General features: G+C 35.3%; 1 non-coding gene across 1 annotated transcript; it reads left to right on the forward strand.

The window, feature by feature from the left end:
• The first annotated feature begins 17782 nt into the window (after positions 1-17782).
• On the forward strand, positions 17783-17889 carry LOC144221728 (U6 spliceosomal RNA). Its single transcript, XR_013332164.1, has one exon. It is a non-coding gene; the product is annotated as a U6 spliceosomal RNA (small nuclear RNA).
• Positions 17890-18269: the final 380 nt, after the last annotated feature.

Raw genomic sequence — 18269 nt, forward strand, 5'->3', positions numbered from 1 at the left:
GACTAGAAAGAATCTGTGTACTTGCCTGTGACTCATTGTTTTCTATATGAGAATTCATTGATGTTGAAGACTCTTCCAAAAATACTGAATAGATAAATGTCACCTTCTTAGCTCAACCTCGGAACCATACTGCTTCAAGAGGTTTTGTTAAGCAATATGAGCAGGATAGGTAGTTGTCATTTTTATAGATGATTGCTGAATTTCAGGGTTTGTGGTAGAGCTCTCTTGATTCAACTTATGCACAAATATTTTATTTTTTGTGAGTAAAGCAAATTAAAACTTTTAACATAGACTGCTAAAATATTTCATGGCAAATGGGTATTTGATATTCAAAAATAATTGAAGGTTTATTATACAATGAGGTACACTTTTCAATTAAAGACCTTAGAGTCATTATTATCTACATGGTACCATTCTAGAAGGAGAGCCAGATAGTTTCTGAAAAGTTTCCAGTGTTGAGAGAAATACTTTCGTAGGCTGTATTTGAAAAATATAGGTGCTTGTCCATTTTCCTCTGGTTTTGTGGTACTTCTAAAAGTTAGATTCTGCATGTAAAGGCAGATTCAGAAAGAATCTGTTTGTTTGCTTAAATTTCCTTTTTCTACATGTGCACGGTAATGATAATGACAGTGGTTCTCAATGTTGGTTTCTGTACTAGATGCATATGTACCACCTGGAGCTTATTAGAAATATAAATCCTCAAGCCACACCTAGATTTATGGGGACGGAGCCCAGCAATCTATACTTTAACAAAGTATCCAGGTGATTTTGACACAGTATAACATTTGAGAACCACTGACCTGGGATAAAATATCTAGGTCTAAGACTAAAAGGTCTATTTCAATGCAGATCAGGTAATACATTTAGACCGTTAAGTAACCTATGGTGCATCATGATACAAAGAAAGATATATTTGAGGGAAAGTAGTAGTGCAGAAGTATAAAAAGGTTACTGGAAATTATATTACTAAAAAAATCATGAGTATGGCCTCAGAAAGCATTGGGCTCTATGAGCCAACTAATACTCCTTGGGCCACTAATTTACAGCAATAGAAAATGGTGCTGTTTAAAATGCAGCACACTCATGGAAGACATACTTCCCATAACCCTGATCAGTTGTGGTCATGGGGGATGATAGTTAAGAAAGGACTTTCCAGAGGTTGGAAGCAGAGACCGTGGAAAAATGATATATAAGGGAGTTCTCCTAAGAACAGATCAACTGCTAGTAAAGGAGTCTTCATACTGCTATCTCAAGAGGATTTCCTCATTCTTATTGAATGATAATTGCACTGTTTTTCTCTTGTTCGAAATGAGTTTATAATGCAGATATCTATTCTATTCTCCACAATTATTTTGTGTGTGAGCACGGAGGAACAGGAGATATTTATTTATTCATTTATGAATTTTTACATTGCTAGATTACAGGAAGATTTACCTGTAGACCACAGATGTGGTCATCTAGACCACAGATCCTGAATACAGTCTTGATGCAGTAATTAGATAGGAGTTTAGGCTGTCATGCTCTGGGAGGAATTGAGTGGGTTCTAAGTGTGGGGAAAAGGGTGACATGGATATTTGGTAAGGAAAATATCAGATTGTGTTACTGAGTGCTAACTGGCCTTAGACCCACTTTCACTTTGACAAATAGACCTACTACCTTTTCCACACTCTCTTGCACATAGGTGTTGCCATGTGACTACACGTTAGCCCATGGCTGAGCCTGCACTAGCCTGAGTCCTCCAATACCTTCATGAAATAGAGCACATGCACCACAACCAGCCCCCCCACCGCCTAGATCAGAAATCTACTTAGATGGTTCTGAGCAAAACATACATGACATGTCTGTTGTGTTGATCTATGATGTTTGGTGGCTGTTTGTGAAAGCTGTTTAGCTCATATAAATAATAGAGCCTAAATACAATAATATATACAGTAATAATTATATTAATACATGGCAGAACTCAGTATCTCAGAGAATATATTTATTTCTGCTAAACCATTCTACTTATCATAACTTAAAAAATGTGAAAACTCTGATACAAATGTTATCATTGACACTTACTTGTTTCCATGATTATATTTATCCCCAGTATGGATATACATTTCTCTCTCTCTTTGACCTAAAATAAGGTTAATGAGATAATTGCTTCCTATTAAACTCTGAGGCTCTGGAAAACAATGAAAAGCTGTTAGCTCCAGGTAAGACAGATGGTTGAGGGACCATGTTGGTGAAGTTTAAGCCCAGTCTCTGTTCATGTGAGAACAGAAGCTTCTCCATTATCATATCCTGTGCAAAGAATTTTAATTATGCATAATACACACATATTACAAGTGGATTCCTAGAGTTTAGTCTTGTTCAAATAACTTGGAAACCTGCTCAATTAACTAGGTGCTTAGGGAACCCCACGTATCTTTTTTGATTCTTTCTCTCAATCTATCAAATGAAGTGGTTGGATTCACAGTCAAGTTCCTATGTAATCCTGTGGCATGTGCGATGGACATTATCCATGGTGCTCAATATGAAGCATCTTCTCTTATGTACACTTGTGAAGTTTTATTGTTTCTTCTAAATTCAATAATCAAAGTGCCTGTATCTGCTTCATCTTCATATTTGCATGGTTTGCATTCTAGTGTTTTGTGCAGTTGCTCAGTGAAGACTTATGGAGTGAATACATGGCTCTTTCTGTTAAATCCTTTTCTAGAATTCTAAATAGAAACACAGGTAAATTAGCATGGATCTATATCTACTTTAATTTTATAACAAATGATAGTGGTGAATTGCCTTTGAGAAACATACTATCTGTGTAGAGTAGGCCAAGGCAATTCAGGTGGACTTCACGTCCTTACCTGGGGCTCTCGTGGATGAACTTTCCTGCTGACATCCTTTTAGTATCGACTTTTCAAAAGGAGACTTTCTTTGACAAAAGGGTAACTGAATGGATATTTTATTTGCATTTTTTCACAGAATAAATAAAATATTCAAGAAGCCAGCTTTAATATAAGCTGAACCACCCTCTTAGAAAAGTCCCTTTTTTATTCTAGCCATTGACCCAAGAGCGACTTGATTATTCCTAGCCTAGAGACACTAATATTCTCCCAATTAACCTAACTTTTATGAAGTACCATTGAGGATATCTCTAATTATTTGTTAAGGCAGTAGTTTACATGATGCAAAGAAAGAAGACAATGGTAATAATAATTAACATTGATTAAACACCTTCCAGAGATCCTTAGACAATTAAGCACAATTGGATGGGAGGTTGGTGGAGATGTTGCAGAGCAGAAAATGATAGGGAATGATACTTATTCCAACTACTGTTAACATCCCCACGGGAAACCCTGTCAAGTGTGTGAGCTATAGGGCTTGGTAGCAGACATGGACTTTAGGTTATTACATTCAGAATTCCAACCTAGTACTCTATTTACTAATGAAAGCAAAGCTAATAGCAGATTAAATTCAAGAATAATTGACTGAAATTCAGAAGGGAAGAGACTATGAGCTGAATTTAGGGGGAAAAAATGAGGTAATACATTGTTATATTTCAATATGTTAAAGAAATCTCTCCCACCTGCAACTCATTTGTACAGCAATATATCCATCATGGAATGCATTGCCAAATTAGAAATTAACAATCTGATTTTTGAACCCATTTTTTATCAATTCTGGAAAAAAATTAACAAAATAAAAAATCCTATATAGCTTTGTTTTTTAATAGTAGTCATATAAGTGTTTACAGTGCTGCCAGATAAAATCTAGCTATATTCAAGTAAACATTTGAGTTTGAATTTTAAGTATATTTAACTTAACTTTCATAAACAGATGGCCTTCTTTCTTTACCAAGCGAGTTTATAGTCATAGAATACAGTAAGAAGTAGAATAGATCTTAGAGTTAAGAGACTTGGGTTCCTATCTAGCCCTGTAACTGTCTATAACCTTATGCAAGTTAATTACCCTCTTTTGAAACTAGATGATGCTCTATTTATTTCATGGCTATATTAGAGAAAATATGTTTGGCGTCAAACTTAATAACAGACTTAGGATTAGCACTTTAAAAATATTCTTTATTTACATGTTAATCATAAGATTTTCATTCCTTAGTTCATAAACCTTATGTCTGTATGAAATTATGTTAAATAAATTTGGCTTTATTTAAATTACCTGGGTTTTGGAAGTCCTATTCCCCAGGAAGCCACCTTTGAGACTAACATGCAGTAAATTTATTAAAAAGCTCTTCATATCACTGGTATAGAAAGAAGAGAAGGAAATAGGGCTGAATAGAGGGATAAATTGGGCTTCAAGGCCTCAGCTGACCACATGCAGAGCTTGAGCTGGTATGGTCCTTATAGTTGTCCCTCATTATAATGAGGCAGATGAGCATGACACTGAATACCAGTTGCCTCTGGGTAGTATGACCTTGAGTGAAGCAGTTCTTTCAAGACCAGAGCAACTTCCAGAAAACTGGCAGCATAGCCCATAGCTAAGGGACTCAGTTTGATAGTCTAAAAGGGGGACCAGCATGATGCATAACAGTCAATATGCTGGGAGATAATACATGATAGTGATTAAAAAGCAGAGATTGATTTGGAGTCAAAATATTTGGGTTTAGGTGATGATTCTGATATTTACTATATATGTGACTGAAAAAATTGTTAACTAAATGCTAAAGTGTCTATGTAAGAGAAATTAATGGTAAATATTATCTATTCACAAATTATTATAAGTCAAAAAGTACGTTCTCTTTGAACATAATGTTTGGCAAATAAATGGCAGTGGTTGTTATTGTTATAAAAAGCTTGAAATTTTCTGTTTTATATAATTAGGAAGATAATTATGCCTGGGGACTTTAAAAGAAATCATTGATACTGTGTGACTGGAATAATTTAGTTAACTTGCCTTAGTGTGAGAGAGATACAGAATTTAGAACACCTCTTAGGAAGCGAGAACAGAACTGTTTTGATATTCCTGGACAGAAACTTCTAGAAGGAAAGAAAATAATCAGAACTGGAAGATAATGACCCATCCCAAACTAGTAATCAGTAATTACTGCCTGAGTAATATAGGCTGTCACTGGGAAGACGTCTATCAGAATATTAGTCAGCATCCTGTTAGGAAAATAGAAACTATACTTGGTACTTCAACAGAGGGAATTTACTAAAACAATTGGTTAAACATTTGGTAGAGAACTGAAGAAAGCAGAAAAGGAGCACTGAGTTAACACAGAGATAGTAACTGCAAGAGGCAGCTCTAACCCTAAGGGCTTAGGGGACAAGGGAGTGGTTAAGGGATCTCAGAGCAGCGATTGCTTATAAGAGAATGCTGGTTCCCAAGGATCTTGGAGGAAAGGCCCACAGAGCTATGACCCAGAACTCTGAGAAGGAAGCAGCACTCAGAGGGAAGTAGCACCCAGCAGGTGCTTGTCAAGAACTCCAAGGAGGGGCACTGTGGAGCTAAGGCTTGAATGTGACTGGATTGGTTCTGGTAGATCTAAGAAAGCATGATGAGCTGCTTCCCAGAGAGCAAGATCAGGCAAACAGGTGGAGAGTGAGATCAGTTTGCCACTTCAAGGGTGAAGCATGGTCTCTGGAGTCATGTAGACTGGAAGACAAGCAAACAGAAGCAAGTCTTTCCCCCTGTCCTCCATATTGACCTAGTGCAAGGAGTGGCAAACTGTAGCCTGTAGGCCAAATCTCACCCTCGTGTTTTTGTAGTCTGGTGAGTCAATAGTTTTTTTACATGTTATAAATTTAAAAATTTATGACAGGTGAAAATTATATATAATTAAAATTTCAGTGTCTATAAAGTTTTGCTGTAACACATTCATGTTCGTTTGTTTATTTACTAGGTACATTCATGCTACAAACAGAGCTGAACAGTTGCAACCAAGAGCAAATGAAATGGCCCACAAACCCTACAGTATTTACTATGCAGCCCTTTCAAGTGAAAGCATGTCAACTCCTTCTCTATAACGCCCTACTGGCACAGGAGAAATGTTGTTTTAGAGTGCTAGCTGCAATACTATAAAACAGAATGTGTGCAGGTGGTTTTGAGGCTGAGACAGTAACTTTGTGCCTGGCAGATTTGGTTCGTTATGCACATTGATTTAAGATGAGTGACTTGTTCAGGGCACCACGGTGGCTCAGTTGGTTACGTGTCCAACTTCAGCTCAGGTCATGATCTCTCAGTTTGTTGGGTTCGAGTCCTGTGTCGGGCTCTGTGTTGATAGCACAGAGCCTGGAGCCTGCTTCAGCCTTCTCTCTGCCCCTCCCCTGCTCATGCTCTGTCTCTCTCTGTTTCTTAATAATAAATATGTTAATTATTTTTAAAAAAGATGAGTGACTTGTTCTAATAAGTATTAGAATGTGTGGCTCTTTGCCAATAATATGACTGCATCTCTGGCTCTTTTTGGACCTGCTGCCCTGATTTCAGCCAGTTCTCTTTCCAGTTCTTTTTCTTGATATTTCTCAGGATCTAAAAATTTTTGTAGCCTATGCCTATCTCCTTTTCTTGTTCCTATCAACTTATTTTTCCTCCTCACACAGAAACATTTCCAGATCTCTTGTACCTTACAGACTCTGGAGTTTCTTTTCTAACACTGTTTCTGAGCACAAATCAGAATAGATTTTGCCCAAGTAGCACAGTACCTGAGAAGTTACTACCAGAAATGGCAAGTCATATTGCTCTCCATATGATCTTACTCTAAGTGATTTGATTGAAGTAAGCACACAGCTATGAAATGTCCTAATATATCTCTGATGGATATCATGAGCTTTGTTTATGATGTGGAGAGACTGGGCGTCTTCTGCCTGTCTGGTTTGCACTTTGAATGATCTGTTTATGTGAACAAGAGCCTGAAGTAAAGAAAGCTTCAGATAATTCTAAAATTAGAATTCTAAATTCTAATTCTAAACTTCAGATAATTCAAATAATTCTATTTTTTTAGTTATTTTAGTTATTTAGTTATTTAGTTATTTTTTTTCCTCTACCCAAACTCTCTAAGAGCAGCTAATAGGTACTAAAAATACATTTTGAATTTATTTCCCACCTTGGGTGAAATCTGCAGTATTTATTAAGGAACTTTGAAATAAATGTAAAGGCTCTAAAAAAAAACAGAACTAAGAACAGAATTAATGGGTTGTGGGATAGACTATACCTCTCCGCAGGGGAACATGTGAGAGTCAAACATTTGGGTCATGGTAATAGGTCACCTTTGACAATAGGAGAAAAGGTCTGGGATTAAAGTGCAGTTTGACAAATTTAAAGTGTTTAAATTTAAGCAGTTTAAAGTGTACATTGACAAATATGAAAAGATATTGTCCGGCCCTCAAGGAACTTAAAATTGAGTCCAAAAAGGAATGTTTTAAATGTGCAAAACTGAGACCTACAAATCAACAGCGAGCTATTTTTGATGAAAAGTGCCCAAACTGACAGTTTTTTAGTGCTAAAGTGAAAGGCATGAAAAAGGCAATAGGTGCTTAGTTGCATTAATTAAGACATAACAAATCCCTTGCTTTATTAATTTAATTAGTTTGACCTGTAACTCTTTATATAGTTCTATACACATTTATCTACTGCCTTTTACATTCTGGCAGGAGGCTGAGTTAATAGTATGCTGCATTTATTTTCTCTTTTCTTAAGTTTAGTCCCTTGAGAATTCTGAGTTCAGCAAAGCGGGCATTGTTAGATCTAATCAAGCCATGTGTCCAATACCCTTCTCTTAATGTATCTATGCTAGAAGAGAATTCAAATGGGAATTTCACTGTTGAAAGACAGTTCTTTCTTGAACTCTTCCTCGGTGAGCCTGAGAACAGGTTGATGCTTATGTCAGTCCAGTGGAGATTATGTGAGAAAGTAGATTCTAATCAGCCCGTCTAATATTCAGTTCTTATGCCATTCAAAGGACTAATATCTAAGGGTCATAACTTTGAACAAGGAGAATACATTGAACTGGAAACTAGTTTAGAATTCAAAGGAAGTCTTCTGGGTTTTTGGCGTTTTTTTTTTTTTTTTTTCTAATTCTAAGAAATTCACACAAGTGTTGTATTTCTTAGTAACCTCAATTACATCTGTCAGTTCCATCTCTGATAAGAGAGAGGTTAACATCAGGAAATACGAGTTTATTTGCAGAAGAAACTATATTATAAATTTTAAGATTCAACATACTTTTACTTTTAATAGTTCAATAGTTATTTCATAAAATGTTTATTCTATTGGGGGCACCTGGGTGGCTCTTAGTTTCAGCTCAGGTCGTGATCTTGCAGTTCTTGAGTCTGACAGTGCAGAGCCTGCTTAAGATTCTTTCTCTCCCTCTCTGCTCCTCCCCCATTGTGTGTGTGCTCTCTCTTGCTCTCTTTCTCTCTCTCAAAATAAATAAATCAACTTAAGAAAATGTCTATTCTATTGAACTTTCTAGTACCATAGTGGAGCTATTGTATTGGAGTTTCTAGTCCTTTTATAATTAAAAAAAAATTTTAATGTTCTATTTATTTCTGAGAGAGAGAGAAGGACAGCATGAGCAGAGGAGGGTCAGAGAGAGAGGAAGACACAGAATCTGAAGCAGGCTCCAGGCTCTGAGCTGGCTGTCAGCACAGAGCCCATTGTGGGGCTGGAACCCACGAACCTTGAGATTATGACTTGAGCCGAAGTTGGACACTTAACCGACTGAGCCACCCAGGTGCCCCTGGAGTTTATAGTCCTTTTTTTTCATTTAGCAAAATTATTTGAAAAAAGCAGCTACAAATGGATGTAGTGAATATTAGCACAGAAGCAGCGTTTTTAGAATGATCAAACATTATCTTAAATATATATTAATGTATTTTATTAACTTTTCCTTGATTAAATCATTCTTCGCTCAAAATTTCAATAGTGCTATAGAGGCTATGGAAAGCCCTAAACAAGGAAGGAGAAGTAGAAACAGTAGCAATATTTAAGCAGCAAGTAAAACAATTTTAACTTTAGTTTAGCATCTTGAGAATTAAAAAACAAAAACTGGAATCCCTATGAATTTGGTTTACTGCGATGTTTCCTGCTTTTCAGTTCATATTTCAAAGTTGGTGAGAAAAGGGAAGGTAAAACTTTCTCCTCCTTGGAAGGCAGCTCTCCTCCGGTTCCAGAAGATTTTTCTGAGTTTCTCTCTCTCTTCTTGTCATTTTGAGTCACAGTGTCTAAATAAATACCTTATGTGAAGGTCATTGTTTTACCTGTGTCCTCAGTGCCTAGAGAAATAAATAGTAGGGTTTAAAAAAATTGGCTAAATTCATGAGGAGTAAATATACATTTGAAGTTGGACTGTGATCCCAATGAATGAGGGAAAAGTGGACTATTGAGTTGATTTTAGATTGGCCATATTTCCGGTGTATTTAAAAGAAGAAGGAGACAGACAAGGACGAGGAAGAGGCAGAGAAGGAGAGGAGGGAGAGGAGGAAAAAGAGAAATAAAGAAGAGATATAGTTGAAGAATGGTAGAATACGCTACTTTGACATAAGGATTATTTTAGCTAAAGGCACTTAAAAAAACAGCAGGTGTAAGGCATTCTAATCTCTCATTTTCTTCCTGAAAACAGAAGATAAAACGCCCATATGAAAGGTGCCTATCCTGTATCAGGAGAAAAGAAGCACTCTTCTGCAGTGAGTCAAAGCCATGAGAATCCTATACAAACAAATCTTGTTCAAATAACTTTTATCTTCCTTTAGCCTCTGCATTTAAGTTTACTTTCCCACAATCGCTTCTCTTTGTTCAACGTAATATAAAAGTATGCAGGTTTTCCTTTTTTCTTTGAGTCTTCATTTTTTTCTTATGAGGGTTTCCATATCACATGAAGCTTTTGTATAAATTTCTGTGCTTTTCTCCTGCTAATCTGTTTTAAGTCAGTTTAATTCTCAGGCCTAGCCTTAAAAACTCTGAGAGAGTAGAGGGAAAATTTTACTGTCCCCACATCTTATTACTCGAATTCTCTTCAGCTTAGGTAACTATACATTAGGGTTAAGGCCAAAATCTGTGACTAACACTGAATTGATAGTTCTTGCCGTTCCACAGGGCCTCTATCATAGATGAAGCACTAAGTGATAGTAAGAAATACAACAATTTAAATGTGCTAGGTTAGTCGTATCTTTCTCTCTGCTCCCATTAGAGGTAAGATCCATGTTCTTGATCACAATATTGAATATTTGACATCTGACAACCCAATCAACTGGCCAGTGCAGGATATAAGATGAAGAATGATTGATCCATTCCTGCATCAAATAGCTGTTTTATGAATGTCTATTGTATATCTAGCACTTTTCTATATTTACTGGAAACAAATTGTAAAACGAGAAAGAGGGAAAAATGTTTAAGGAATTATAGTCTATTTGTGATGAACAACTTTGAAAGAGTCAAGGAACTATATTAGTTCATCCTTGTGAATATACATTTTATAAATAGATACTCTAATTAGGGGCCTTTCAGAGTGTGGAATCGTTCTCAAGTAAACATAGTAGCAGTACTAAGTGATTTCTATGTCATTATTCTGTTCCTTATACTCTCTCTATATTGTGTTTTGGGGGGCGCCTGGGTAGCTCAGCCAGTTGAGTGACCAACTTTGGCTCAGGTCATGATCTTGCCGTTTGCGAGTTCGGGCGGCATAGGGCTCTGTGCTGACAGCTTGCTCAGAGCCTGGAGCCTGCTTTGGAATCTGTCTCCTTCTCTCTCTGCCCCTCCCCCATTCATGCTCTGTCTCTGTCTCTCAATAATAAATAAATGTAAAAAATTATATTGTGTTTTGGTTTTCAGTTATCACATTTTGTACTGCAGTGACATCTAATGAGATTCAAATGTCACTTGAAAGCTCATGAAAGTCATATTTTACAAAAGCAATGCTGGGGTGCCTGGGTAGCTCAGTTGGTGGAGTGTCTGAGTTTTGGTCTCAGGGAAATAAGTTCAAGCCCCATGTCAGGCATGGAGCTTACTAAAGAAATAGACAAATAAATAAGCAATGCAGACTTTATATAAGCAATTTAATAAGCATATAATTTTTCTTCGAAGAAGAAAATATGCACTATATATATATATTTATCCTCCTGGGTATCAAATACGTGATTCTGTTTATAGTAAGTTGACTCTTTAGTACAAAGAGTATAACATTATTTATTCTATTCCTAGGACCTATCCTGTATCTGACATAAATGATCATGTATTTAATGATCATGTATTAAATAAATGAATTTAGGAATGAATAAATGAATGTAAGGATGAATGAATAGCTAAATGTGAGAAAAACGTGTACCTTTGGAGTTCTGACTGACATCTCAAAAGATAGCCCACTATTCTGTCTCCTCTAACCTCATCACTTAAAACAACCTAAGTGTGTAGTGTGTGTATGTGTGTATGTATGTATGTCTGTAAAAATGTATGTGTGTATATACACACACATACACACACACACATACACACACTTATTTGTTTACATGCACATATATAAATTTGAAGGTTGATATCTAAATAAAAAGGCTATAAGGTTGGTGTGCTTCTAATCTCAGATTTCTTAAGTAAAGATTATTGAGAATTTGCTCCATGTTAATTCTGAATAGGTTACATAAAGATCTTAAGATTTTTTTTTTGAGTTCTTTAAACTCTGAGAAGACATAATTTCAAGTTTGGCTTTGGAAACAGATAATAATCACAAAGTATACTCCTAGTTTATGAAATGTTTATCCATATGTAATTATGCTACTATTAGTGTAAATTTTAAGCCATGTATAAACTGAGACTCAGGACTTCATGTTTGGTATTTTTGCCATTTGCTTCCTATGATAAGGTGTCTTTGGGCTTTTAAATTGTTACTTTCAGCGTGGTTCTTATCTATGCCTCATCTTAGTTTGTAACATAGCTCAATAATGAAATAACCTTTTAGGGAAATGCAGGTCCATAAATTCTTCAATGTGATTAATTAGTGTATTAAAGTAAATATTAATAATTCTCATATCTCATGATTTGAAGAACCATAATAAAGTGTCTTTGTGGTGTTGTTCATTTTTTGTCTTTGCTAGGTTCAAAGTGTAATGCTGATTCAGCATTAGCATGTTTAGGTGCCTTAGGGTGTTTTACATGAAGAATGAACACCGTTTGGCATTTTCTTTTCTTGTTTCTCCAAAATCTCAGTACTGATTTTCAGGGTCATGGGATGAGGCCCATCTGTTTAATCAAGTTTCTGCCTGATGATGCAGGTAGACTGGAAAGTTGAAACTTAACTATACATCCCTTTAAGTATTGTAATTAGCCTCTTATATCTGCCCAGAAGCTAAGTAATGAGCACATTTTAAAATGCAGATAATAGCAGAATGTAAGTTTTGCTTGCTTAAGTTATTTCAAAATTCCCATGGGTTGAGTGTCTTCCTACAGCCAAATTGGATCAGGAGGTGTTTTTTTTTTTTAAGACTACCCTAATATATCACTAAGATGTTATTTATATATGTGTATATATATGTATATATGTTTATATATGTATATATGCATATATATATATAAATTTATATATATAAATTCCTGGGAGGGGGAAATAAAAATGAACCTTACACAGTAATTTCTTTGAGTTAACAATGTAGATTCCTAAGGAATTTTGGAGCAGAAAATTAGATCCATGATCAATCCCAGAATCTGGATGATTGAAATGGGCTGACTAAAAGGAGGTAACTATGGATTCTTCCAGACCTGTGTTGTCCAATACTCTAGTTGTTAGCTACATGTAGCTATTTAAATTCAAATTAGTTAAAATTAAACTAAATTAAAAATTCAGTCCTTCAGTCACACCAGCCAGCTTAATCAAGTACTCGATAGTCACATGTGCCTAGTGTCTAAGATATTAGACAGCCCAGATACAGAAAATGTCTATTGCAGAAAGTTCTTTTGGAATGAGCTGCTCTAGAGTATGATACTAAGGAAAATTTTTCTTCACTGTTTGGTTGTAATGGGTCACAAATCCAAAAAACAGCTGCCATGTTAATCTGAAAATTCCTGCCCAGTTGGCTTGAAGCTACCCTTAAAGAGAGTAGTATTTTTAAATCATCTTGGTCCATTTTCAGTAAGTCTCAATATTGACTAATCTTACCCTATATATTCCCTACATTACATCATAATGTAGTATTATTTGTTTTAATTGGTCCATGATCTATAATAAGTAGTGTATTAGAAGTACATTTAACTGCAATTTTACTTTCAACTGATCTTCACATGGAAAGGCTTAGAATCTATGACATGCATGAGATAAACCAACTTTTTTTGCATTTATTTCTTCAGGATCACTAAGTTTATTTACTATATATTACTTATTTCCATATATATGGCAATTTATAATTATTTTATTTCATTTTTTAATCATCTGTGTTATCATTAATGCTCGAAACCTTTCTCTCTCACTAGAGTTATCACACATCACTAGAACTCTTTATTTTTTATCACCTGAGTTATGATATAGGACTGTAATCAGTCTTTCCCTATTACCTAACTTAATGTTTATGACTAGAAATCTTCTTTTCCTAGCATCTGAGTACTAGAGAGGTTTCATTACTTGAAACCTTTCTCTAGAATCTGACTTGTCACTTATACATGTAAACCATTTTTTCTACCATGTGAGTTGTTATTTATGACTGGAAGTCTTCTGTAACAGATGATTCATCATTTATGATTGGAAACCTTCCCCCCCCCCATTATGTGAGTTATTATTTTTGACTAGCAATCATTTTATCTATTTATCAAAAATAACCAGAAGAATCCTCAGGACATGAGTGGCTCTATCATTTGAGTGTCCTACTCTTGATTTCGGCTCAGATCATGATGCCAGGGGTGTGGGAATGAGCCCCGTGTGGAGCTCCACACTGAGCATGGAGCTGCTTCAGATCTCCCTCACCCTCTCTCGCTGCCCTTCACCCCTCCCCCAAAATAAATAAATAAAAATAAACATTAAAAATAACTGTAAAACTCCTTTCTTTGTAACATGTCATCATTCATGATTAGAGCCTTTTACTATCGCCTAGTTTTGTTTATGAATGTAAATCTTTCCCTATATCCTGAGTTATCATTAATGGCTAGAAACCATTCTTTCTCTGGTACTTGACTTAACCACTTATGACTGAAAACCTTCTTTCTCCATTACTAGTGTTATCATGCCTTAAAACCTTGTTTGTTTATTATCTGAATTATCATTTGTTAATGGAAACCTTCATTCTATATTACCAAATTATCATTTTTGGCTAGAAATCCTCTACCTCTATCACATGAGTCATCATTTATGACTGTAAACAGTCTTTCTGAGTCACCTGAGTCACCATTTGTAATTAGAAAGCTTCATTCTCCATCATGTGAATTATCAGTAATGACTGAAAACCTTTCTCTATCATCTGTATTACCATTTGTGACTGGAAACATTCTTTATTTGTCACCTTACTTATCATTTATCATTGGAAACCTTTATTTCTTTATCTCCTGATTTATCATTTATGATTGGAAACCTTTCATTCTCCACCACCTGAGTTATCATGTATGACTGAAAGTCTTTCTGTCTCTATTATCTGATTGTTGTTTATGACTGAGAACCTTCTTTCTGTTCCACCTGAGTTAGTTATAATTCATGACTGGCAAACATTCTTTCCTATTATAAGTGTTATCATTTATGACTAGAAACCATTCATTCTTAATCAGCTGAGAAACTGTTTATGATTGGAAATTATCTTTCTCAATTCCATGAGTTACAATTTATAATGGAAATCTTTTTTCTCTATCATCTGACTCTTCATTTATGAATGAAAACCTTCTTTTTCTATTACCTAAGTTATAATTAATGGCTGAAAACCTTTTGTTTTCTCTCACCTGAATTCTCATATATCACAAGAAACAGCCTATACCTCTTGCATTATTAGTTATGACTTGAAACCATATTTTTCTGTCACCTGTGTTGCATTTGTGACTAGAAACCATTTTTTATATTGTTTGTGTTATTATTTATGAATGGAAAACATTTTTGTATCCCTTGAGCTAACATTTATCACTGGATATTAATGTATACCATATTTTCTCTGCTTTCCTGATGATAGATATTGGTACACACTATCACATACACACACACACACACACATGCACACACACACACACTAGAATATTATTCAAGCATGAGATAGAACCAAATCCTGACATTTGCAATAATATGTATGGATCTTGAAGATATTATGCTATATCATTGATTTTTATCCCATTTTTTAAATTTAGTTTTACAGAGAGACTGTAAATGGAGGAGAGGGGCAGAGGGAGAAGAAAGAGAATCTCAATCTGTCTCCGTGCTCTGTGCAGAGCTCCAGAGAAGCTCAGTCCCACAACCCTGAGATCATGACCTGAGCTGAAATCAAGAGTCATATGCTCAACCAATTGAACCACCCAGGCACCCCTATCTCATTTTTAAAACAATGTCATGAGGGGCAGCTGGTTGGCTCACTTTTTGGATGTCTGACTCTTGATTTCAGGTCGGGTCATGTTCTTGGGGTTTGTGGATTAGGGCCCTGTGCTGGGCTCTGTGCTGACACTGCAGAGCCTGCTTGAGATTCCCTCTCTCTCTGTCCCTCCCTCTCCCTCTCCAAATAAATTTAAAACATAAAAAATAAAAACTTAAAAGAACAACTACATGAAGTTAATCATGCCAGTTAATTTTATCTCAGCCATGCTTGCTTAATTTCTCTGGTTATTTTCTATCTCACTTTTGACACTCCAAATTACTTTTCTCTTTAATGTATTTTCTGACTTTGGGCAGTATTCTCACCATTTTTTGTTCTGAATATCATCTACTTAAACATTTTGTTTCTTCTTTAATAGCTCTTAATTTTGCTTATTATTAAGGGAGTATTAAAAGTATTTCAAAAATAGAGAATATAGTATAATGAGTCCTTATGTAACCTCACCAAGCTTTGGCAATTGCCAACTCATGGTTAAAATTTTCATCTGTACTCCCACCTACTTTTACCAACTCCCAAGATTTTTTAGAAATAATTCAGAGACAAGGCACTATGTATGATTTTATTTATATACCATTTTCAAAGGACAAAACTATAGAGGTGGAAAACAGATTAGTAGTTGTCATGAATGAGGAATGGAATAAAAGAGTTCTGGGATCATAGAGCAGTTTAGAATAGTTGATTTTGTGATGCTTGAACTAATTGTTACATGGATAAAATTGCTTAGCACTCTACACAGACACACACACAAATGCTGATTAAAAACAGCAAAAATTGAATCAGGTCTACAGTCTAGTTAACAGTGTTCTACCAACATGATTTTTCCTGGTTTCAGTTTTGTCCTGCAATTGTAAAATATGTCACCATTAGAGGAAGCTGGACACACTGCATTCTTTCTGATATTTCCTGTGAGTCTGTAATTATTTCAAAATAAAAAGACTTTAAAATTAATTTTTTTATTTTTTTAAATGTTTTGTTTATTTCTGATTGAGAGAGAGAGAGAGAGAGAGAGACAGCGTGAGCAGGGGAGGGTCAGAGAGAGAGGGAGACACAGAATCTGAAATAGGCTCCAGGCTCTGAGCTGTCAGCACAGAGCCCAATGCAGGGCTCGAACCCACAACTGCGAGATCATGACCTTGAGCTGAAGTCGGACGCTTAACCGACTGAGCCACCCAGGTGCCACTAAAATTAATTTTAATATAATTAAATTACTAAAACACTAGGGATTATGTTGAGCAAAATAAGTTAAAGATCTGCACATGCTTAACTATAAAATATTTCTGAGAGAAAAAAAGGATTTAAATAATTAGAGAGGTATATGCCATGCTTATAGATTTGAAGGGTCAATAATGTGAAAATATCAATTCTCCCAAAACTAAACTATAGAGGCAAAGTAATCTCAATCATAGTTCCACCAGAATTTCTTATAAAAATTTACATGTTGAATCTAAAATGTATGTGGAAGTACAAAGAACTAAAATTAACCAAATCTTAAAAATAAATCTCACTTCAAAACTATTATAAAACTGTAATAATAGTAATAATATAGCCATATTGACATGGTGATAGAAAAAAATGTCAAAGGCACAAAATAAACAGTCCAGAAATATACCCACACATATTTGGTTAATTATTTTAGACAAGGTTGCCAAAGCTATTCAGTAAAATTGGCTTTTCAACAAATATTTAGAATATTATATATCCATTTGTGTAACAAAGAATATTAATCCCTACCTCACACCATGTACTAAACCTAGTTTGTGACAGATCATACAACTAAACATAAAAGCAAAAACTATAAATCTCATAAAACACAGGAGAATATCTTCATGACCTGGAGACAGGCAAATATTTCTTAGACAAGAGGCAAAAGCATCTTAAATAAATTTAAGGGAGTAAATAACAAATCAGACATTGTTAAATTTAAAAAATGGAACTTACCACATAGCACTTAAAAAATGAGTAGGTAAACTACAACCAAAAGAAATCATTTATAAAATTTACTTTTACAAAAAAGAAAATAAAATACATAAAAATCCCATGTAACAATAAGATGATAAGTAAGACCATAAATTAAAAAGGTCAAGGGGCGCCTGGGTGGCTTAGTTGGTTAAGTGTCCGACTTTCACTTAGGTCATGATCTCGCGGTTCGTGGGTTCGGGCACCGTGTCGGGCTCTGTGCTGACTGCCAGCTCAGAGCCTGGAGCCTATTTCAGTCTGTGACTCCCTCTCTCTCTGACCCTCCCCTGCTCACGCTGTCTCTCTCTCTCTCTCCTAGAAATTAAAAAAAAAAAGAAAAAGAAAAAGGTCAAGTGCCCACTTTGGCAGCACATATATTAAAATTGGAACAGTATAGAGAAGATTAGTATGGTCCCTGTGGAAGTCTGATATGCAAATTTGTGAAGCATTCCATATTGGAAAAAAAATGAGCAAAACTCTTGAACAGACACTTCACAAAGTGAGATATAAAATGGGAGTAAAATGTAAAAAGAGAGAGAGAGAGGAAGAGAGAGGGAGAAAACCAAGTAAGAAAATGAGCATTTGTCATTAAAGAAATTCAGGTTAAAACCATGATAAAATTCCCATCTAGAACTAGAAGTTTGGTTGAACTTTAAAAGTATGGAAAACCCAATAGTGGCAAGTAAGAAGACTAATTCTAACTCTTACATGGCAGGTGTGTAAAATGATACAGTGCAATGGAAAGTGCTCTGACAATGTATTATAACGAGAAACACACAACTGTTCTATGACATAAGTATAAATACCGATATGACATAGGATAAATACCCCTAGGTATAT

This window comes from Crocuta crocuta, unplaced genomic scaffold (genome assembly GCF_008692635.1).
Source record: "Crocuta crocuta isolate KB4526 unplaced genomic scaffold, BGI_CrCroc_1.0 scaffold21, whole genome shotgun sequence".
Classification (NCBI taxonomy): Eukaryota; Metazoa; Chordata; class Mammalia; order Carnivora; family Hyaenidae; genus Crocuta; species Crocuta crocuta.